Source organism: Mustela putorius, unplaced genomic scaffold, assembly GCF_011764305.1.
Source record: "Mustela putorius furo isolate JIRA1106 unplaced genomic scaffold, ASM1176430v1.1 tig00000589_pilon_pilon_pilon, whole genome shotgun sequence".
Lineage (NCBI taxonomy): Eukaryota > Metazoa > Chordata > Mammalia > Carnivora > Mustelidae > Mustela > Mustela putorius.
The window spans coordinates 7,974,480-7,998,550 of NW_025421425.1; the positions used below are offsets into that span (position 1 = coordinate 7,974,480).

General features: G+C 41.0%; 2 long non-coding RNA genes across 2 annotated transcripts in view; one reads left to right on the top strand and one right to left on the bottom strand.

Annotated features, from left to right (window-relative positions):
- Positions 1–599: 599 nt before the first annotated feature.
- On the bottom strand, positions 600–22,322 carry LOC101671059. The gene is made up of 3 exons (XR_200074.3): positions 22,064–22,322; positions 9,808–9,922; positions 600–826 (listed from the first exon to the last, which is right to left on the bottom strand). It is a non-coding gene; the product is annotated as an uncharacterized LOC101671059 (long non-coding RNA).
- LOC106006641 overlaps positions 21,914–24,071 on the top strand; it is a 40,566-nt gene continuing 38,408 nt past the window's right edge. Inside the window, exon 1 of the long non-coding RNA XR_006607333.1 lies at positions 21,914–22,556. This is a non-coding gene — a long non-coding RNA (uncharacterized LOC106006641). The remainder of the gene's footprint in view (positions 22,557–24,071) is intronic.

Genomic DNA, 24,071 nt, shown 5'->3' on the forward strand with positions numbered 1-24,071 from the left:
ATTAAGTATAAAAATTGTATAATCCTTGCTTTAGTAACCCCTAGCTCTTATGACTTATCATATTTACCAAAACCATTGAAAAAGCAAAGGACACATTTATAGACAGAAAGTAGAATGATGATCACTAGAAATGAGATAAGGAGATGGGAAATTGGTGTTTAATAGGTATAGAGTTTCGGTTTGGGAAGATGAAAAAAAATTTGGAGATGGATGGTGGTGATGGTTGTACCCTAATGTGAAGGTAATTAATGCCACTGAATTATCTAGTTGAAAATGGGTAAGGGGCACCTGGGTGCCTCGGTTAGTTAAGCATCTAACTCTTGATCTCAGCTCAGGTCTTGATCTCAGGGTTGTGAGTTCAAGCCCCAAGTTGGGCTCTGCTCTAGGTTTGGAACCTACTTAAAAAAATAAAATAAATAAAAAGGAAAAAAGTTTTAAATGGCTAAAAGGGTACATTTCATATATGTGTATTTTATTACAATAAATAAATGGGAAGGAAGAAAATAGAAAGAAAAAGAATAATGCTAGCATCGTCTACAAGTTATCAGTTGAATTAACTAGGACATTTATTATTTGAGGCTCAGTAGAAAACAGGCAATAGTTCTCTTGAAATTACTGTTTGGGCATATCTCTGTAAAAAGAAATCTCAAAGCTTAGTATTTATAGGATATACCATTGGGAGTAAAACACATGTGAAAAATATCATGATAGAAGGCCTTTATTTAAAGTGCGGTTGAAGGCCGCTGACTCATTGGATAACTGGAGTATTTGTGGCTTGAGTAATGGCTGAGCCAAGAATCTTGGAGTCAGTTAGACTCTTTCTTCCCTGGAAAAAAAAAAAAAAAAAAAGGAAGGGTCAAGAAAATTCTATCCCACTCTATCTTGGATATTTTGTTCAACAATGATTTTGACCAACCCCAAATTCCTCAAATGAGGGAGGAATGTGCAGTGTTTTTGTAACCTTGATTAACTGTGCTATTATTCCCTACAAGGAGGCATACCCACAGGAAGGCAAGACGTAGAAAGGGAAGAGCTAAACCGAGAAACTGTTTTTGTTCCTAGATGATGGATGTTTAATGAATGGGGTCAGTGCCACTTCTGATCTCATCCTGAGAAAAGCCACTCTTTAACCAAAGGGGCAAAATATTTGGACTCAAGTGTGAAGCAATTTGGTTGACTCGACTAAACACCTGAAGAAAATCTGAAGTTATTCCGATATGGTATAATTGATGATTTTTTTTCCCTGAAGTTGTGTTTCTTTTTGCATGTTTTCTGGTTGGGTGAAAATGATCATTTTTCAGTTAGGTTCTTGGAACTGCCATGGCCCAGGGTTGCTATTTACTGTGAACTCCCTGGTCCTGGGTTAGCAGGGATCTGGTCTTCTCAGGGATGCTGTTGAGCACGGTCAAGCAAGGATGTTCTGGAGCCAGATGACCTGGGCACGAACCCCAGGCTGCCTCCTAGAAGATGAGACCTTGGAAACTTGCCCACATCTCTGTACCTTTATAGACGGGTTCCTGTCTATAAACTAGGATGATTGCTGTAGGTCTAACATCACTGATTGATAAGAAAATATGATTTAAAACATGCGGCCTATGAATCAGAGCCCCTTTAGCATTTGTATCAAAGAGTTCAAAACTCCAGAGCTATACCAAATCATCACTTTGTACAACTGAAATCTATTACAATTACACTTCTCAGTTACACCTAACTAAAGCTGAAAAGAAAAGAAAAGGAAAGAGAAAAACTTCATTGCTTCTGTGTACAAGGATAACAGAAAATAAGATGCTGGGTTTAATGAATCATTTCTACATTTACTGAATGATTCACCACGTGCCAGGCACTGGGGATACCAAGTCAATTACGGCATGATTTATGATGGTGCTTGGTATAATAGTAGAGACACACAGAGAGATTATTATGCACTAGGTGGGTGTTAAGATAGAGATAGGTGTAAGCTATCAGTGAGGTTTAAGAAAGGGGGATCCTCACAGGTTAGCAGAGGGTGGAAAGAAACAGAGGAAGTTCCTGAAGAGAGCAATCCTAGAAAATACCGACTTTGTCAAATACAATTTGACTTTTAAAAAATGAGTAAGTGTTTTAGTTTGTGTCTCAAGAAGATAAGCATTCTTTCTCTTTCTCACAACCAGAATATTATTGTGACCTCTAAATAGATGACAATGGTTGCTTAATTGTAAAAAGATATCTGGTCAATTTTCAATAGCTTCGTGTTTTTTAAAATTTAATTTTTTAATTTTTTTTCAGTGTTCCAAAATTCATTGTTTATGCACCACACCCAGTGCCCGCATGCAATATGTGCCCTCCTTAATATGGTAAATTACTTTTTAGTTGTTCTTTTGAATCAGGATGCAAATAACACACCTTGTAGTGGGTACAGTCTCTTAACAATTCTTTTATCTGTGCTAGGTTTCCTCTCCATCATTCTCTTTTTTTATTCCTTATTATTTATTTGAGGAAGAAACTGGGCTGTTTATCTTTTGAGTTTTCCATGGATAAATTTTTGCTGGTTACATCTTCATGCTGCCATATAACAATTCTCTCTGTTCCTTATAGTCCCTAGAAATATCTAGTTAAATCTAAAGGCTTGCTCAGATTCAGTCTCAGTTTTTTGGAGGAGATGGACCAACACCACTTCATGGTCAGTGCGGTGCGTTTCTATTCTCTCTCTTTGGGATGTTTGCTGCTGTTGATGCTTCGTGGACAGGTCCATTCATTCACAGGGGCTATAATGCGAGCCTATTCTAATTCTATCATTTCTTCTTTAGCTGGAATTCTATAAAGAGAAATTTGCTCTCGCTTATTATTTGCTGAGAGTGGTATAGGTGGTCTAACAAAGACAAGATGAGTGCCTAGAAAATCCATATTAACAATGGTCCTGTGTCATCAAAGAATCCAGAACCTTTAAAGGCAATAAAATTCTATTTGGCATACAATTTTACTAAAGCAGGAAGGTGAACCAATGGTTTTTTGTAACACTCGACACAGGAAGAAGAATTTTCTGCTTGTAACACAGTTTTAGAAACATTCAACTTTCCCCCAAGCTTTTAATAAAAATAGGTTTGTTTCTTTCTTTTTATTTTTTTACAGCAATTACAAAAAGATAATCTTGCTACACTGAAATCCTAGACTACATCTGATATCATTTTAGTTTTCAGTGACCTACTTACTGCATGGCATGATTTACAGTTGAGGTTTATTGCATTAGTGAAATAATGTTTTGGGGGAAAAAAATCCTTTCAGTTTTATTCTCTACTATGGAGTGAAAACTTTCACAATCCAAGTTGGCTCAAGGTTAAGTTATTAAAACAACATTGTACCTCTGGCCTGAGATGGATATGCGCCTTAGCATTGATGTATACAGTTCTGTTTAATCTAGTCCCAACTGAAATCGGCTGTCTGAATTTGCTTGGTGCCATAAAACATTAAGAGGAGCGGAAACACAAGTAACCTTTGAGCTCCTGGGTGGACTCCTGTGTGACCTCAAGTCCCCAATTCTAGTGACCTCAAGTCTCTGACTTCCTCCAATGGGAAACTGGTCGAGCCAGATCCTGACCAGTTTTCCTCTTGCTCTCTCCCTCCAAATCACTTAAATCCTTTGTCTCCAACTACATTAGATCTATTCAGTGTTTCCCTTTTTAATGCTTCCACAATTTCTTAATTTCTACAAAGAGGGGATTGATTCCCACCCCCGGAATATGCCAGCAGGAAGCAGCAGGGTGTGCATATTGGATGGGCCCCAGTTTGAGGAATAAGCCAACAAGGGGAATATTGTCTTTCTTTTCCTTCTTTATTTTATTTTTTAGAGCAGTTTTTCTTTCTTATCCAGATTAGTCTGACCTCAGCACAATACAGCTATAAGCTACTTTTAACGGCAAACTTGAATGTCACCTAGGTTGTGTCGGTGGTTTTCTATGAATGTAACATGATCATCCCAGTGGAGTCACCGCAGTCACTTATTACTCCTAGCCTGATAAAAATACTTTGCTGGGGCTATTATGATGTCTTTTATTTTTAATCCAGTTGAAAATGGGAGCATTAAAGAGCTTAGAAATATTAATGAGAAAATTCCTTGCTTTACATAGAGCACCAGCCCTCACAATGAATTAGAATAAAAGTATTTGCTCCAGTTTAACGCAAACAGAAGCGTCTTCTCTGGGGCTTTCGAGCTGGGCTTTTAAGAAAGAATCCCATGACACACACGTACACAAAATGGAAATGCCCTGGTAGATAAAATTAACGTTCTCTTATTGCACCTGTAGTGCAAACAGTTATAAAAAGAACTGCTAAATAATGTACACTCTCTGATGATTTAAATTGCAGCTGTGCTCTTTTCTATTTTAAAAATCCAGAGGGTTAAAGCCTAATCTAATCCTTTCTTTGTCAAAGTTTTTTTCAAGTGATCAGACCCTTGGAAATGTTCTCATTCAGGACGGATGTGTTGTCTTGAATCTAACCTACATTATTAACAGTCTGCCCATATGCCTCTAAGGGCCTTCTCGTGTTTGCTTATTAACAGATAGAACTTGCTATCTTACTCTTGTTCTAACTAAATAAACCTGTGCTAAAGCTCAAGTGAGTATTAAAAGCAGGGAGGTCTCTTTTTTCTAAAGGACATGACTTACTGTCATCTTTTACCTCTGCGCACAGCCTGCGTGGGACATGGCACAGCAATTATGACGGAATCACCTAGCGAACGAGTTCTTCTTGTACAGTTCATGAAAACAAAAGAGAGAATGGTCTCCCTCTCTTGTGGTGATTCCACCTAAACTTTGGAGTTCAAGACTGATAGCACCACACAGGCAGCAAGAGGGTAGGGCGAGTTTTATTACTCACCTAGCGAGGCTTTCTGGCGAGTGCAGGGAAAGCTCCCAAACAGATGCTTCGGTTTCATCTCATAGATCCCTGCACCAGTCCTAGCGCCAACCTGTCCTCAAGAGCCCTGATTTCTTTGGTTAAAGAATGCTACCATAAAACAAGATTCAGGTGTGAGGTGTACTTGTTGTCACTGGGTTGTCAGTGTTTCTCGGTGGGCCTCTTAGCCAACAGAGCATGGAAATATATGTGTATGTATGAGCCCTTGTATATACATCAATCAATAACTCCATATATTTCTGTATGTATCCATTTTATTTTTTTTTTATTTTTTTTAAGATTTTATTTATTTATCAGAGAGAGAGGGGGGGAGAGAGCAAGCACAGGCAGAGGCAGAGGGAGAAGTAGGCTCCCTGCTGAGCAAGGAGCCCGATGTGGGACTCGATCCCAGGACGCTGGGATCATGACCTGGGCCGAAGGCAGCTGCTCAACCAACTGAGCCACCCAGGCGTCCCTGTATGTATCCATTTTATATTTAGCTAAACATTAATTCATACTGACGTCTGTAACTCAAATTAGTACCACATGGATTATTCTAGCCTCCTTGCGTGGCTTGCCTGTAATCTCCCTCTTCACCAGAGAAACCTGGCTCCCACCAACTGCCATTCATTTATTTAATTGTTCAGTTCCATTTACACATGTGTATTGTTTTCAGAATCATTAATCTGGTTTGGGCATATTTTTAAACTTTCTTCCAATTCATTTCCTTAGTTATTTTCCCCCAATTATCCTTTCTTTAAAATTTTCAAGATTTCCTTTTCTTTCTTTAAAAAAGTGTATTGACAGCTTCTCTTCTGTTCCTAAGGATACTAATTAAAGTTTAAACATTTCATTATGTCTTCACTCTTTATTCAAGATTGGCTCTGTTTCTTCTTTAGCCTTTTTTTTTTTTTTTTTGCTTATTGGTATTAGCCTTTGTCTTTTGTCTTGGAGGATTTCATCAAAACCTGATGATCTTTGGCTATCTAAATATGTCTAATTGTAAAATACAGTAATTTGAAATTATTAAAGTGCCTACATAAGACACTAAATAATTTTCCCTGTCAATTTTCTGTGCTGATGGATTAGTTGTAATTATGAAAAGAAACAAAGAGTATTATTTGTTTCTCTATTATTAATGAGATGTTCAGCTATTTGTGACCGAAATATACTCTCTGAGTTAAGTCAGAATTAGGGACCAAGTCTTGTTTTTAAAATATAAGTAACCAGGGAGATTATGATGATTACTACTTTGATACAAATAAACAGCTAGCTAGATAGCCAACTAGCTACAGAATGAGGCATTAAACAAGCTGATTGGCAGCTGTGTATCTTGAAGTAGGACTGATTGACTGTCAGGCATCTTCACATTGGAGAGCAGGCATTTTTGCTGTGGGCCCTCCAGAGAACAGTCACTTCACAGTAAGAAATACATTTTACATAAAGAGCCAGTAAACGCACACAAGTACCAACTTCTCTACCCAAGTTTCATGACACAATATGCAAATTCACTAAATGCAAACTACTCTGATGTTTTCTATTTTAAAAACATCATGACCCACTAAATAGATTCCACAATCCAGTAATGATTCAGTATCAAAACTTGAAAAAAATTAACCCTAAAATCTTCTGTGAATTAGTCTCTCCCAGTCTCTTCATCTTGATTTTTTTTTTTAATCACTTCCTATCAAACAGGCTTGTCATGGCCAAACTACTTAAAATTTCTGGAAGTGCTGTGATCTCTCTTCACTCCCTATTTTGCACATGTTATTCCATTGCCTAGTAAGTCTTCCTCCCTTTTCTGCCTGCTAACTTTTTCATGTCCCATAGATTCAGCACAGTCATTATCTATCTTGGGAAACTTTCTCGATCTTTTCTTCTTTCCTCTTCTCTACTCATCCTTATACAAAGGAAGTTTTATCTCATCTCTTCTCTTTTTCTTTGTTTCCAAAGCAGTTAATACATATATCTTTATCATGCCTAACACACATCCATGTGTTAATATAACCATTGATTTTCATATCTGTGTCTCCCCTGAGAACATATATCCTGGGTCTAAATTTTGTACTTTGTCCTTCTTTGTTCTGTGGTTCTGATCAGACAAGGACTCAGATGAAAATGAGAGATGAGCATATACCTTCTGCCTCTACTTATAAAACTTCTGGTATGTTTGGTCAGGCCATACAGCTTAGATCCAACTTGACTACTCAGAAATTCCTTCTATAAACTCCAGGACCTCTACCCTAAATCTGCATCAACATAGGCCCATGAGTCTAGATCTCACACTCACTTGGAGTAATGCTGATTCCACAGATGGCAAGAACTACCCCCATGCCATGCTGACCACAGGAGAGAGTGAGCTGTAGACATGGACCTCTAGGTCTGTTTTCAGAAAGATGGTAGGTCTGTGACTTAAGCCAGATGTCTCCCTACATGGGGACAAGAGTGAAGAGAGGGCTCTTGACTTGGGCTCATCTGGATAAAGCTATCCCATTTTTTGTGGAGGAAAAAAAGAGAAGTAGAAAAGGGGAACAGAGGCATTTCTCCAATATTATTTCATCCTAGATGTAAAACACAATTCTTGATCCCCTTTAGAGGAAATGCCTTGTGGCTCTGGGCATTGAGTATCTCATTCTTATACCTATGCCCTTAGCATTTAGTCACTGGGGTGAGCTGTAAGCTCAGCATTTATGGTTGGAAGGATAGGTGTGGATAATGATGTTGGGTTGAGGGACTGGAATTCATAACAATGGAATACAATATATTCAGGACAAGATAATTGGGAAAAGGAAGAAGACAAAGAACAGAGTACATAGTATTTAGGTGTTTGATGGCTTCAAGGGATTGCCTGTCTTACTGGATAACTTAAATGGGATGGAAATGGGAGTTTTTAAAGAAGAAATTGAGGAATTGTGAGATCTGCATATTAGAAGTATCATTAACATGAACACTAATATGGGAAAAGATGGTGGCAGAGGATTAAATGAGGAGTGAGATTAAGTCATTTTAAAATAATTTGAGGACCCAAGAGAATACTCTGGAAGCTCACAGATAATTAGAGAGGAAGGACAAAGTGGCTATTGGGTTAAAATTAAGTACTCCTTTATTATATACACACATATGGACACACATACACATTTTTGCACATACACATAGACACACAAACACACTTTTTGCAACTACTTTTAGTAGTTTTTAGTGAGTGTTTTATTATTGTTTCTTTGGAATGTTTGCTTTTATGATCACCATTAAGGATAGTATTGCATTTTGACTAAAATAGAAGTAATGTTTTAGAAAGGATAATGCTAGCTGCTACAATAAACAATCACAAAAACATCATACAAAATGGACAATGATTCAAGCATGAAGGAAGTTTGTTTGTAAAGTTCAAAATGGGTGTTCTTGATTGGTGGGTGGCTCTCTTCCAAAGATGATTCTGAAATCTAGACTCCTTACATTTGGTGCCTCTGCTGTCTTTATCACGTGGATTCCAAGGTCCCTATGCTTAACTCTATCAAGCCTGCAGATTGGGCAGGAGTGGGAGGAGAAGGCATATCCCTTCTTACTAATCAGGGATGGAAGAGACATATTACTTCTGCCCACATTCCATTGGGGAATGCTAGTCATATGGCCTCACCTAGATTCAAGGCAGGTTGGGACTCTAGTCACTGATTGCCAATCACCTTCCAGCCCAAAGTTATATAATGAGAAGTTCAGGTTTGGCAGACAATTAGCCATCTTTCCAAAGATAGATATTTAGAGATCCTGTGTGTATATCCATAATTTGCCCAAACAAGAGATTTCAATAAGTATTACATTAAATGAAAACTTAGTTAAGTAACATATAACTGAGTAAAATTAAGTAGAATATTTAAAAATTTTAATGATTGTTGCTTGATCAAATAACCAAAAACAATCTAAAAATAAAAGATTTGAGAATCCAATTAATAAACTTGATTTAATGGATACAAATTCTTGCACCCAAGAACTAGAAACCACCCATTTTTCTTGACTGTTTGTGAAACAAATTATAAAAAGTGACAATTTCCTAGGCCAAAAAACAATCTTTGATACATTTTATAGCACTGGTATCTTACAGTTCACATTCTCTGATTATAAAAATGAGCATAACTCTATTGGTTCTGCTCTGCACGTTCAGATAGCAGGGTTCCTACTCAAAACCAAGCTCCAATAATCCTGTTATCAACTACCAAGGATATAGGTTTCCATTTGCCACAGAAAATGCATTTTAAAGCATCATTTTTACATATTTTAAGATAATTTGGATATGTCAATTTTTGGTATAATTACATTTTCCTTACAGTTTTTAAATGTCACCTGCCCTTTGTATTGCTGCATATTACCCTTTGAACTTATAACCCTAATGCAAATTTTTTTTAACTTAAAAAAAAGTGACAGTTTCTGATGACCTACAAATTGAAGTTTGCTTATGAGGCACTTGATTTATAAACTTTGCCCTAGTTAGAATTAGGCAGCAAATTGTGGGGCATAAATGGAGCTCTGTAAACATTTAAAATAAAAGTCAAGTTTATTACTGTTCAATTAATTCTCATAAGAATAGCAATGTCAATCCCCTTCAGTAGAAGCAAGAAGCCATTTTCATTTATACTGAGTGGATGGGAACTTTCATTCCACTGTGAAATTTGACAAAGAAGGAAAGGGCTTAGCTTAAAAGGAAAACAGAAGGTTCAGATTATTTGGTAGCCAGAAATGTCCCCAAAGTACTTTTGTCCACACATACCCTAGTGTTATTTGTTTTCTGACATAAATCTCCCCAATATGCCCAAATTTCTTAACAAATCTTAGCCCCAATCCCTAATGCACAGACCTTAAAAAAAGAGTGAGAAAGCAAGCAAGGCTGTCTTGGGACTCATGACCTTAGATGCAGTGATAAAGGAATCAGAATCACTATACCTTCGTGCTAGGGAAGTTTAGGGTAACTCACTCCCTTCATCTGACACATGAAGATGAGGAGACCTGGGAGATGGGAGTATTTACTCAGGGTCTTCTTGATGCTTCAGTTCAGAGACTGGGGGAAAGAAAAAGAATATCTTTACATTAGACGTTAGGCATCCTTTGATATTAAAAGACAAAAAAACAAAAAAACAAAAAAAACACAAAAAACAAAAAACAAAAACCCACACCAGAGCAGCAAAGAGTTCAGTGGACCAGAAAGGAGATGAAATGCAGCTGGCAGCATGGCGGGGAAGAGCCTGGAAACAGATCACACAGACGTGCTCATACATACAGTCTTCCTGTGTCCTTATTTTAGTAAGTCTAGCTATGCAAAACCATTCACTTATTCGTTCATATCATTCGACAAGTATTATTGGGTTACTATAACATGCCAAGTCCATAAATATCTATCTTCATGGAGGTTATCTTTTCATGGGACCATACTCCTGTCTCAGTTATAAATATACAAAAACCTGGGAACTGAGGCAGATAGGTGTAGTTAAGAAGGTTCACACATAAAATGTAGAATGGATACTTTTAAAAGTTGCATCAACCATTACACATCCAACACAATGGCTGAAAGGAAAAACACCAATAATACCAAGTGTTAGGGGTAAAAATATGGAGCAACTGGAGCTCTAATACATTGTTGAAAGGGATTTAAGATGGTACCAGCACTTTGGGAAAAGATCTGACAAATATTTTACAAGTAAATATATACCTACCTTATAAACAAAAAACTCAAGCCTAAATATTTACCCCAGAAAATGGCAATACAAGTCTGCAAAAAAAACTTACATAAGCATATTCATAGAAGGTCTATTGATTATAAGCAAAAACTTGAGACACCTTAAGTGTTCATCCATTGGAGAATGGATAAACTATGATATATTCATACAGTGCATACTACGCAGCAATTTAAAAAATTAATTGCAGTAGAAAATATCATCTAAGACTATAACGAGAGGAAGAAATACAAAGGATGATTACTTTCAGAGGAAACTTTATTATTATTATTTTTTTCCTAAACATGTCATCAAGAACAGACACAGCAGAAAGAGAAAAGCTTCCACAGTGGTTCTGAACTGGAGTCCAGCAGTAGTTGAGAAGGGGCAGGTCTCTGGTCACTCTTGCTTGGTGTCTTGGCTCCTATCAACTAGTTGGGCTACAATCTGGGCACCAGGATGTTTTATGCTGGGAAAATTGTAAAATTTTAAAATTGTAAAACTGTAACATTGCAGTTTGGATAAATGGGACTAAATAGTGCGTGCTTCTTGACTCCTGGGAACATTGCCAAAACTATAAGAAGACTTGACTTAGTTGATGAACGGCTCTGGAGAGCTGATCTTGGTTTACTTGTTTCCACTACAGCCCAGAGGGCAAGCTATGGTCTGTTAAGTTCACCCTTTCTCAGACAAGAATATTTCACATTTGGTTCCATTTTTAAACACCTTCTTGATGGACTTTTCTTATGCTTCATTGCATTAATGGGATGGTGTTATTTTTGAACATTTGTGGCACAGCAGAAGTATGGCAGTTTATTGATCAGACTGAGTGGGAGGAAAAGGAAGAGTTCGAAGAGCTTGCAGGAAGCCTGTGGTGTCAGTCCGGGATCCATTTATATCCGATCCCAATTGGGCAAATGGAAATGAGACTTAGAAATATAAAACTAGTTTCCCTTGCCATGATCTATTGAAAGTCAAGCCCAAGACACAAGAGTTTGTAAAATGAAAACAACAAAAGAATAAAAAATAAATACCACTATTTTCTTTCTCAGCATCCAATCACGGTCAGTGTGTCTGGGTCCTGTTTTGTTTTGTTTTCCAACTTCTTTATTCATCCTCTTCCTCAATTCCTGCCAAGCCGGCTTATTTTTCTCAGACATTTGGTTCTGTTGCTTCCTCTTCCTTGGTGCTCAATTCCAAAAGCATCTCTGTTTGTCTCGAATAACATGGCAACACCTTAGAGAGGTAAGAGACTCAGAGAGTCCCCACGTGTCCTCTCTGCCTTTTGGAGGTTGGAAAAGTGAGAAAGAAAGGTGAGAATAAAATGGGCGGAGATGAGAGCTGGATGCTGGGGGAGCAGCTCTCACAAACAATGAGTTAATGAGAAGTTTAAGGAGTTTATAGGTCCTCTCTTGCAGTGTGATTGAGACTGTCCTGGGAGACCAGAGGCTGTTCATTTAATCGAAGAAGTAGGTTAAGGCAGGGAATCACTTTAAAAAGTGATCCAATTTTGGGGTGCGTGGGTGGCTCAGTCAGTTAGGTTGATTTCAGCTCAGGTCTGAAACAATCTCAGGATGGTGAGATCAAGCCCTGCATCAGCACCACACTCAGCGTGGAGTCTGCTTCAGAGTCTTCTCCCCGCACTTGCATGCATGCTCTCTCTCCCAATAAATACATAAAATCTTTAAAAAAAATAAAAAGTGATACTATTTCTTTGACTTTAAGTGTGTGTGTGTGTGTGTGTGTGTGTGTGTATTCAAAAGAATATTTGAATTCAAAGGAATGCAAAAGATTGTTATATATACACACACACACACATACACACATATATATATACATACACATAGACACACACACACATATATATTTCTTTTGCCATTCTTTCGATATAGGGCTGAGGACTTTTTTGGTTTTGAGTTTAGTTCTACTGATTGAGGTGCAATGTCGCTTTTTTTTTTTTTCCCAAAGATTTATTGATTTATTTATTTATTTGTCATAGAGCGAGCACAAGCAGGCAGAATGGCAGGCAGAGGCAGAGAAAGAAGGAGGCTCCCTGCTGGACGAGGAGCCCGATGTGGGACTCGATCCCAGGACCCTGGGATCATGACCTGAGCTGAAGGCAGTGGCTTAACCAACTGAGCCACCCAGGCATCCCTCAGTGTCACTTTTCTTGGGTAAATTATATTCCCTAATATTCTACCTAAGAATCTCCCTATAATGGAGGGAGAATTTAAGGATACCCATGAGACAACTAAAGTACATAATCCTTCTAGGTTTTTGTGACCTTCCCTCATGGCTAGTAATTTATAGTTTTCTCCCATATTTTCTTTGATAGCAATTGTTGTTACTGTCTCAATTTTATTCCATCTTTGCACAGTATTTAACTGTGTTTTCATAGAAAAAATAGTCTTTCTTTTTATAGTTTCATTTCACTAGTTTTCAAAATAGTTAACTGATTTAATTAAATCCTTAAATAAAATAGCAAGTCTAATTTAGATTAAAAAAACAACTTGGAATCAAGTACAACTAATTTTGACAAGAACATAGTTAGCTGGTTGCATCTGAAATTTGTGGCTGTACCAGAGAGAAGCCTACCAGTTTCAATGTTTCAACATGCTGTGAGTCCTAGTAGATTTGCTTTACAGATGGATTTGAGAGTGTTGATTAACTCAAGCAGTTGGAGGGGCAACTGGGTGGCTCAGTCAGTTAGGTATCTCACTCTTGATCTTAACTCAGTTCTTGATTTCAGGGTTGTTAGGTCAGGCCCTACATTGGGCTCCACACATTGAACCTACTTAAAACAAAACAAAACAAAACAACCCTTACCCCCTAAACCCAAGGAGCTGGTTAAGTGGAGGTACCTTGGGAGATAGAACTCTATGTGCTCTGTGGGTTATAGAACTGATTGTGTTTCCAGATTTGAAAAGTAGAAGTCTTGGACTATCATTACAGCATGATGATGACTGGTTTATATGACCTGAGGTACTCTCATGAAAATACCTTAGGGCTCCCCATTTCCACTGCAGTGATATAATGTATGTGGAATTTCAGTATGGACTTCTTGTGATTTTGCCTTAAACATTGCCTTGTACAGGCATTCTCTTTTAAACTAATGTATATTTTTAACTGTTAACACTCAGCTTTACCATTAACATCTTCTCTGATTTATTATTATTATTAATCAAATCTGTTTCACTGCTAGGGAAAACCTTAGGAAGAGTAAAATCTCCAAGAAAGAGAAAGAGTGCTAAAAATGAAAGTAGAGGTTGCCTAAAGAATTGTCTTCTGCATGAACCTGCTGAAAACTGACCCTGACAATGACCACTTCAGTCAATACCTGAGAACAGTCTAGGAGTTTTGAACATCTACCATTTTCTGGCACCATGGTAGCTTCTGGGAATACAAAGCAGTACTGAGTGATGAACTCAGTAAAGATTTACCAATACACTCCTGACCCAGAGTTTGAGGGTAGGCATACATGTAACTATTGTGAGTTTTATGACAGAGGACTTTACACAGGGCTTGACAGAAATAAGGACAGAGCAACTAATTTCTGGCTGAGGGACTAGTGGAAGGGCTCAGGAGATGTTTACACAGATTGGGTCTTGGATAGTGAGTATGTGTTTGTCAAACCAGGAAGGTGGGGGATGGCATCCCAGGAAGAGGGAGAGAGAGCTGTTGCCTAGACTACTCAGTGAATTGACATGTCATGCTTGAGCAATCGTTTGGTTATGGGATAAGCGTGGTATGGGTTGTATGAGTGAGGGTTGTCTAGAGAAACAGAACCAGTAGACAGTGTGTGTATATCATACACACACACACACACACACACACACATAAGAAAAAAGGGTGGGGGAAGTGAGAGAGATCGTCTAAGGAAGAGCCTCCACAACTGAGAAGCCTCAAGATCTTCCACAGGTAAGCTAGAGGTCCAGGAGAGCCAATGCTGTAGTTCTAGTTCAAGTCTAAATGAGGAAATTAATTTAATTAACATAAAGCTGTAGGTTCAGCCAAAACTCCCAGTCTCAAGAAATGAGAAGAGCCAAACTTTCAGTTCTAATCCACAGGCAGGAAAAAATGGATGACCCAGCTCAAAGGCTGTCAGGCAGTAGGAATTCCCTCTTATCTGGGCCACGGTCAGAATTCCATTCTTCTCAGGATGCCAGTGGATTTCTCGAGGCCTGCCTACATTAAGGAGGACGATCTGTTATACAGTCTACCATTTTAAATGTTAAACACATCCAAAAACACACAGAAATACTCAGAATGATGTTTGATTGAATATCTGGGTATCCCACGGCTCAGTCAAGTTGACACATAAAGATAACTATCACGGAATCACAGGCTCAAATTGAGATCTTTGTTTTCCTCTTCTGATAGAAGTTATAATGTGGGACAGCTCTCTCCAACCTAGATCGACTCAGCCCCATTAGGACTGGAAGTCTCTAAACACTGCTTAGCGGCCATCAACCCAAACCATGTAGGTCAATGAAGATGCCTCAAGTGGCCATGACTTCCACTGAGAATTCAATAATGTTTTATAAAAATGTGATCTTCAGGGGCACAATGTCAATCTGGTGATATTTGTGGGACTAAATTTATAGAATTAAAATTACCCTGTAATCAAGCACTGGCAATTTGGGGGGCTATTTTCGTACCATAAATGTTGATCTGTTGAGCTGTTCTTGGAATCTTATACACACCCCTCCCCCTAAATATTCATCCCTTTTTGCTAAATATTGCACAACCAGCTAAATTAGAATATTTCCTCCCTCTGATCAGCTTGAGCATTTGGAATTTAATAACAGACAGTGTCTTATTTCATCGAAAACTTAAGGCAGCTGCAAGCTCATTTTATACTTAGAAGGCATAATAGCCAAATTCCTCATTTGGGCTGTGTCCTTTGAGCCCTAGGTATTAAGCAAAGATTAGAATGTTGATGACAATTACCGTAATAGCAAACCTGTGTCAGTTATTGATGGCCACATTGCTTTATGTTAATTAAATTAATTTCCTCATTTTATGGGTAGATAAACAGACTTAATGGATTTTAAGCTTCAATTATATTGGTGCATCTAATTCACCACTAAGATGCTAAACTATCTTCACCTGCTTTTATTAATGTTGATAGTGAACCTGAAGTTCACTGATAGTTCAATGATAGTGAACCTAGCTCAAGATGGGTTTCTCCATATGGAGAAATTTGTACCTATACCGATTAAATTAGTCAACTACTACTTGGCGAGATTTCAAAATACCTTCTTTGTGTCAGTGAGAGGAAGGCTATTTCTTGAGGGGTTCTTGGACAGACCATGGACCCAGATGATTTCTGGAAGGGTGATTATCTAAATTGGTCATTCAGCATGTTATTAGTACATTCCTAAAAGGGAAAAGGCACACATAAGTACAGGGAAAGGGGCAGAGATCTGTTCATTGTTTTGTCCAGCCACATGCAGATGGTAAAAACGTAGCTTTAGTTGGCTTTTGGTTATAGCTTTGTGTCATTTACATTTCCCTAACCTGTTGATAGGAGCTGGACCCATCATGAACTAAGATGATTCTCTGGTCATATTGGGATGAGAGAAGCTCAGGGGCAGTGGAGAAAAATCCCCCCAGCCACGTCCCGCGGAGGAAGCTTGAGGGTCATAACATCCTGTAGGCACACTCTAGGCGCTAGGGTGCGTCCAATCCGGTGGCATTCCCAGATACACAGCCTGTGCTGAGGGCAGGAAGGTCTCCTTTGCTCACCTGTGTCTGTTTATAACAGTCCACAAAACCTTTGTTAAGGACAAAGAAAATAAAACGCGCTTGGCTGACTGGAGAAACAGATACACAAATTAACTATTAATTTGTCCTACTTTGGCTTTTTTTTAAAGACTTATTTATTTATTTATTTATTTTAGAGAAAGAGAGAGAGCATGAGTGGGAGAGGCAAAGGGAGAGGGAGAGAACTCTTGAGCTAAACGTACAGCTCGACAGGCTGCTCGATCTCACAGCCCTGAGATCACGACCTGAGCCGAAACCAAGAGTCAGATGCATAACTGACTGAGCCATCCACACACCCCCATCCTACTTTGGCTTTTAAAAAACGAACAAAAACAGCATTTTCTTAGCACAAATATTTGTCAGTTTCAGACTTCTGACAACTTCATATAAAAACAGCAAATAATAAAACGAGGCCATTTTAAAGCATACAAATGCGAGCTTGGAAAGTGCACATGACATTCAAAATTTGTCAGCCTCGGTCGGCTACTTATGCTTTTGTTTTGTGTCGGGTGCACAGTACTGAGAAAAATCCTGCCCGGCACAGCTAAATAACAGCAAGTTGCATACATTTAGAAAACACCTCATCTCAAGATCTCGGGATACTCTCTTGATAAACTTAATCCAGAAATTTGGGAGAGGAGCAGCAGGAAATGTTGGTTTCAGTGTGGAATCACTCATCTTCTTGATTTGTTTTTCATTCACTCATGATTGCATAACCGACGTTTATACCACGACTGGAGTATGTGTGACCAACTTGCGTGGGGTTCGTGGGATGTTTGAATGGGGGGGCTGAGGGACGTGTTGTCAGGGTGGACTCTTTTGAACAATGATATGTGAGTGGACAACAGTGGGCTTGACCTCTTTCTCTTCCTTATTTTTCTTTTAAACCATTTTTAAGTGTACGCTTCAGTGGCATTGAATACATTCACAAGGTTGTGCCACCATCACCTACTTTGTTTTTAGAAGTGATTCCCAGGGGCACCTGGGTGGCTCAGCCGGCTGAGCCTCCCACTCTTGGTTTTGGCTTAGGTCATCATCTCAGGGTCGAGAGATCGAGCCCCATGGCTCCATGCTCAGCAGTGCCTCTGCTTAAGACTCTCTCTCCTTCTTCCCCTGGCCCTCCCTCGTCTCTCCTGTGCTCGCTCTCTCTTGCTCAAAAATTAAAAAAAAAAAAAGTTTTTCCCAAGGGTCAATGTCATGACACTTTGAAAGGGACACACACATGATATCTGCCATTATCTTACAGTCACCATTTGTATGATTGCCTAATTATTAATTCTTGAGCTCACATCAATCCCATTGCTGATTTATCTCTTTGACTTAAATTTGATTTTTCTTTTTTCCCCCTTAAGGTTAGACTACTTTTGGACTGTCCTTTCCCGGTAGTGTTTCCAGAAGACTCGGAACCCTCAGGGATGCTGGCATTTGGAACTTGTGATATAACCTGATCCCTAGCTAGTGTCTTCAAGACTTTAATTAGCTATTTACCCTAATTTCTTTAGTTAGAATCTCACTTGTTCCCTGAGCTGGCCTAATGACCTGAAATCTCATTGAGTTCTTTCTGAGGAAAACCAGAACATTTAGTCCTATGACATTCCTTTGTACTTTTTTTTTTTTTTGGTCAGAACAGAAAAAAAAAAAAATAAAGAAAAAGCTAACTACATGTTTTCTTCTATAGACATAAGAAATAATACTTGTTGATGAAAATGTCCCATTTTACTAGAATAATTCTCACAATGGCCTTATGAGGTTATGATTATGGCTATTGTAAGGATAATGAGATGGAAGCACAGAGAGGTTAAGCAGCCTGTTCCAGGTCACACAGCAAGGTGAGTGCACAGCTGGAACACAAATCCAGACAGCTGGCTCCAGGGCCGTCACCAACCACTGAGCCCTGGGGCCCTCACACTAAGAACCGCTCCTTCTGGGATGCCACCGTGACTCTTCCCCAGGACTCCAGCACCCATTTTGGAAAATGGGTGTCACAAACAAGAAAAGGCTCATGTAGACTGGACACAAGGTTGTTCTGAGCGATCCCCACTAAGAGAACTGCATCTGTGGACTCGGAGAACGGGTGGTGTAGACGAGTGGAGGCAGGACCAGCCATGTAGACTGGAGGGCCTGGGCAAAGAAGAAATGGAGGGGGCTTCATTCCAAAATTTCTAGGTATTTGAGACAGTGGCTGCAATGCACTGAACCAGGTGTAGGCCCTTCTGGACATGGGACCCCATGTGACTGCAAGGTCTCCCATGAAGCCATCTGGCGCGGGAGGGCTTCCCTCCCCACAGAAGGAACTGTAGCCGTGTGTTTCTGCTGAGCGAGTCTGGATCCAGAAGTTGACGCTGGAGGAGGCTCTTGAGAGAGTCCTTATCAAGAAAACTTAACCCTTGGTGGGTCCCAAGTTCTCATTGAGATCCTCCTCATGTCAGTCATCATCAGAGGGTGACCCCATCAGTGCCTGATGGGGGGTTTGCTGACTGGACAGACAGAAGCAGGGGAACATATGGTTAAAACTGAGAGTCAGCTTAGAGATATTAGTTTTATTTATTTTATTTTTAACTTCCTCATTTTATAAAGAAAGTAGGACCCTGAAGAGCTCTGGAGGGGGGGGTGTCTAAGTCACATAAGGAGATAGAGAAAGTTCTAGAACTAGACCCCAAGTATCCAGCTTCTAGTTCACCATGTTTTTCTTGTGTATGGCACACATTCCTCTGTTGCTGGAGTTCTGGGGGTTGGTGAGCTGGCTGCCTAGGCTCATGTTCCAGCTGTGCACTCACATTGCCATGTGACCTAGAGCAACCTGCTTAACCTCTCTGTGCTTCTACTATTATCTGTACAATGGAGATGACAATAATGTTCTTATAAGTCTTTTGTGAGGATTAGAAGAACTAATACACATGGAAGGATTAGCATGAAGAAGCCAATAAAAGTTATGGACTCAATGTTTGTGTCCTCCAAAATTCACCCAGTGATATCCTGACCCCCAATGTGACATTGTCGAGAAGTGGGGCCTTTGGGAGCTAATCAGGTTTAGTTGAGCTCAGGAGGGTAGGACCCTGGTGATGGATTAGGGTCCTTATCAGAAGAGGAAGAGAGACCAGATTTTTTTTTTTTCTCTCTCTCTCTGCCAAATAAGGACACAGCAAGAATGTGGCAGTCTACAAACCAGGCCAGCTGGGGCTCACCAAACACAGATCGGCTGGTACGTTGATCTTGGACTTCCCAGTCGTCAGAAGTGAGAAATAAATGTCTGTTGTTTAAGCCACCTGGTCTCTGGTATTTTGTGAGGCCAGCCCGGGCTGACGAAGGCAACAAGCCTCGGCTAGAAGGGCTTGCAGACAATAGAACTGGCTGCCTGTCGTGTTCCCAGGCTGGTGACCCAGCATCTCCTCTTTGCTCCCATATACAAAATAAAGACAACTATAGGGATCTTCCAGGTGCCCGCACAGTGCTGAGCACATTGTCTGACAGATTGGGCAAGCTGAATAAACAGCGGTTTTCAGCAATAGCAGCTATCACCTGAAATCCCAAGTTCCATAAACAAGTGATTTTTTTTTTAAAGACTTTATTTATTTATTTGACAGACAGAGATCATAAGTAGGCAGAGAGGCAGGCAGAGAGAGAGAGAGGAGGAAGCAGACTCTCACTGAGCAGAGAGCCCGATGCGGGGCTCGATCCCAGGACCCTGAGATCATGACCTGCAACAAGTGATTTCTTTTATAGAGAGGACCTGCCTTTCATTAAGCAGAGGGAGGATAAAAGGAAGACTTGGAGTCCTCTTTCCCTCTTTGCAGCCCCCAGAGGGACTGCTCCCCACCCCCCAGGCCCATAAGCCAGTGATGTGTCAGGGACAGAGCCACTGAGCTGAATCCCCTTAAATGGGTCATTCACCCCTCATGCCATGGACCACATCTCATTTCTAAAATGCCTGTTGATCACTGACCCTAAAAGCTATCTGACTAGAAGGGGGAAAACAAAAGGAGCCATAACTGAACAGCAAACCTGTGACATCTGCCTGGCTTAGAAGATAACGTCAGGGGAGAATGGGGCTTATAACATTTGCACACAGGGGTGCAGACCCAGACCTGGCTTCCCCTGGCTGAGGTGTCCCTGGTGGGGGCACGGTGGGTGGTGTTTGCAAACATGACTTTGAGACCAGACAGGGAAAGTCCGCTTGCCAATCATGACTAACACGTGTAAAATTAAAAAGCCACGGTGGACCCTGAATTCAATTCAAGGTTATGTAAAAAACTAACAACTCAAAAAAATACCAAGGACGGAATAACAGTTTGTAGGCCGGTTAGAAAAGGAGTATTGTGAACGAGACAAGAAACAAAACAAAACAAAATAAAACAAAACACCCCGATTAAGATTATTTTTCTCTGTTGGGAGATATGATTTTAAAACAATGACCTTCACATCCTGCTTACATCAACTGTTAAAAATAACTTTTGGGGTTTTTGTTTTTAGTCTCTCCTGGGCATAGGCTACGAAACCAAGCACCTTTGTACATAGAGCAACTTCTTTATAGGAAAGGGGAGGCTGGAATTTCAGAGCGTGGCCAAAAAAAAAAAAAAAAAAAAAAAAAGCAGAAATGTGAGGGCCCTGCTCTGACCTTGAAAATTCATCTTCCTAGGGTCACGTCTCCCTCCCACTCTTCCACGACTTCACAGTCCTGCCGGCTGCCTTCTGGGCCCTGGAGGGAGGCAGACAGGAGGGAGAAGCCTCCATTTGGGGGGCTGCCTTCTCTCCTCATTTGCTGTGTGATTGCAAGCGACTCTCCTATTTGCCAAGGCTGAAAACGGAATGATCGCTCCCGGCAGGAAGCTAAGGAACCAGACGTTGCCCTGTAACTCCTGGAAGAAATTTCACCGAGGACCCAAGGCTGATGTTACCAGTCTTTCAGAAATCTCCTATTCGTCCAGGCACCACTTCTAAAATTTTGATGTCTCTTGGTTTGGATGGGTAACTCAGGCTTAGTTTTCAAACACTGGCTGCCGAGAGCTGGTTCAGGAGAAACACTTCTCAGGTGGTTCTCTGAGGGTGATCCCCAGATGGGCACCATCAGGGGGACCTGGGAACTTGTTAGAAATGCACATTCTCAGGTCCCAGGCCCATTGTATCAGACACTCAGGGGCTTAGGGCCCAGGGACCTGTGTTGTAACTGCCATCCGGGGGATTCGGGCACATGCTGACGGGTGTGTTTCATCCTTCCCACATTTCCAGCCAGTGCTGTTTTAATGAATCATTAGAAATTTGATGATGGGGGGCCTGGGTGGCTCAGTGGGTTAAGCCTTTGCCTGGGCTTAGGTCTTGATCCCAGGATCGAGCCCCGCATCCGGCTCTCTGCTCAGCGGGGAGCCCGCTTCCCCCTCTCTGCCTGCCTCTCTGCCTACTTGTGGTCTCTGTCAAATAAATAAGTAAAATCTTAAAAAAAAAAAAAAAGGATGAACAGTCCTCTGACCGACTTCTCTGCCGAGTTTGAGTTTCAAGTGTGACTGCCCTGACTGGACCCCCGTGACGCGAGGGCGCTTTACCTTGACGGCGTCGTCAGCCATTGTCGCAGTAGCGCCTGGCGGACGTCCAGTTTCCCACAAAGACGTGAAGGCTCCCCTACAGGAGAACCAAGCGCCACCGGGCAGTCTGCAGACAGGCCGGGGCGAAGAGTATTTACAGTATTTCTTTCGGGGGTAGTAAATACGCCTGTCAGGATGAGAAGATACCTTATGTACACGGCACTCGGGACCAGGGCCAGCTAAGTCGTGTGTCGAAACGCTCTTTCTCCGGGACCGCATAGTCGCTCCCACGTACCGGGCGTCTGTCACTGCGCCTGGCTGCTGGGGGCCCTGCCTTTCCGAGAAGAGATCACTGTTGTGCGCGAGAACCCGTGGAGCCACACTCCGGGTATCGGCCCTGGTGGGAGCGAGCACGTCCGCCCGTGGTTGGAGCGAGTGCGCACAGCCATGATGGGAGCGAGCACTTGGGGCCTACGTGGCAGTGAGTACGTCGGACCCCGATGGGAGCGAGCACGTCTGGCCCTGCTGGGAGCGAGCACGTCTGGCCCTGCTGGGAGCGAGCACGTCTGGCCATGGTGGGGGCGAGTACGTACGCCGTGGAAACTGACAAGCTCTTCGCTTGAGGACTTGAACCGATTTGAATTGTTGAGAGCTGGTTTACCAGCAAGCCACTGGTTTCGGGAGACTATAGAGCTTCAAGGTAAGCCCTACTGACTGCGCTCATGTCTGGAATAGCAGTCTTTTGAAATCCTATTTATTTTAGGATCAAGACCCACTCTTATGCATGTCAGGGCCGTGGCCACACTGGGATTCAAAGCAAACCTGTTGGAGGATTTCCTTGTGCTTCTTGATCATCACTGTTCTTACTCTTGTGATGAGGCTTCTGCTAGACACCCAAACCCTTGTTGCTGGGGATCACCTAGGTGTCTGCCGGGCACTCCTGTTTCCTGTCCCCTGAAGGGCCAAGCTGGTGGGCTTGGCCATTGGGGATAACTCCCTTCATCCTCCTTCACTCTTTTTCCTTGCAGTCTAGTCCCACAGCACTCAGAGGATTGGAGGTCTCAGTGAAAGGGTAATTTTCATTCATTTATACGGTTAATGCTTACTGTGCACCTACTGTGCTCCAGGCCCTTATGGGACTAACTCTAGAAACATGGCCTTGCTTAGTGTTTACAGAAGCCCCCAGAGGTAGGTACTACTTGTATTTCCATTTTCCAAGTGAGGGAGCTGAGGCTTAAAGAGGTAGGTAAAAGTCAAGATCATAGAGGATTTGAACTTGGTATGTCTGATTCTTGTCTTTCTCCCGCATAAAGCCCTAGTCGCAGACACTGAAGTCTACTTGGAATTAATCTTGTAGCCAGTTCTTTCTTCCTCTGGGCTGTGTTATCTCTCTGGAACCCTTTAGCTCATTGGGCAAACAGACATCTGGTGGGTCTGCTCTCGATGTGCTCACGCAGGTCTCAAGCCTGGGATTAGACTTACTTTAGGTTCCCGCTAAGACAACCTCCTCTCTCCCCCAGCTAGTCAATCAGTGATTTATTCAGTGCTTGCTGTAGTGATTTTGCTTTAGAACCACCCATAGAGCTTTAAAAACATAGAGAACGCTTTGGGCTCTACCCTGAGATTTATACTTACTGATTAAGCTAGAAGGCCTGGGAATTCTTAAGCTTTTTCAGACAGTTGGATAATTAGAAAATACTTCCAATGTTACATACCTACAAATGCCAGACAAAATTTCTAAAACACATCCTTTTAAATGTGTGAACTGAGCTCTTAAGACAGTAAAATCCTCAGGGTGCCTAGGTGATGAAGTCGGTTAAGTGCCGGCTCTTGGTTTCTGCTGAGGTCATGATCTCAGGGTCCTGGGATGGAGCCTTGCATTGGACTCTGTTCAGTGGAGTCTGCTGGGATTTTCTCTCCCTCGTCTGTTGCCCCTCCCCCTGCCCTCCTCCACCTCCTGAAAAATAAATAAATCTTAAAAAAAAAAAAAGGATAGTAAAATCTTCTGGAGCCAAAATCAAAGACAGATGAGCCTAGGAGCCAATTCTGGAGCCATGCTTGGTGACAGGGTGTTCTGAGAGGAACAGTGTAGCCAGCTAGCAATCAACCAGGGAACAATTAAAACATCACTCAATATTTGATGCACACAAAAGAATGTCACTCTTTAAACTGTTACTAAAATTCATCTGTGTTGTTGCCAGTTGTAGTTCATTCA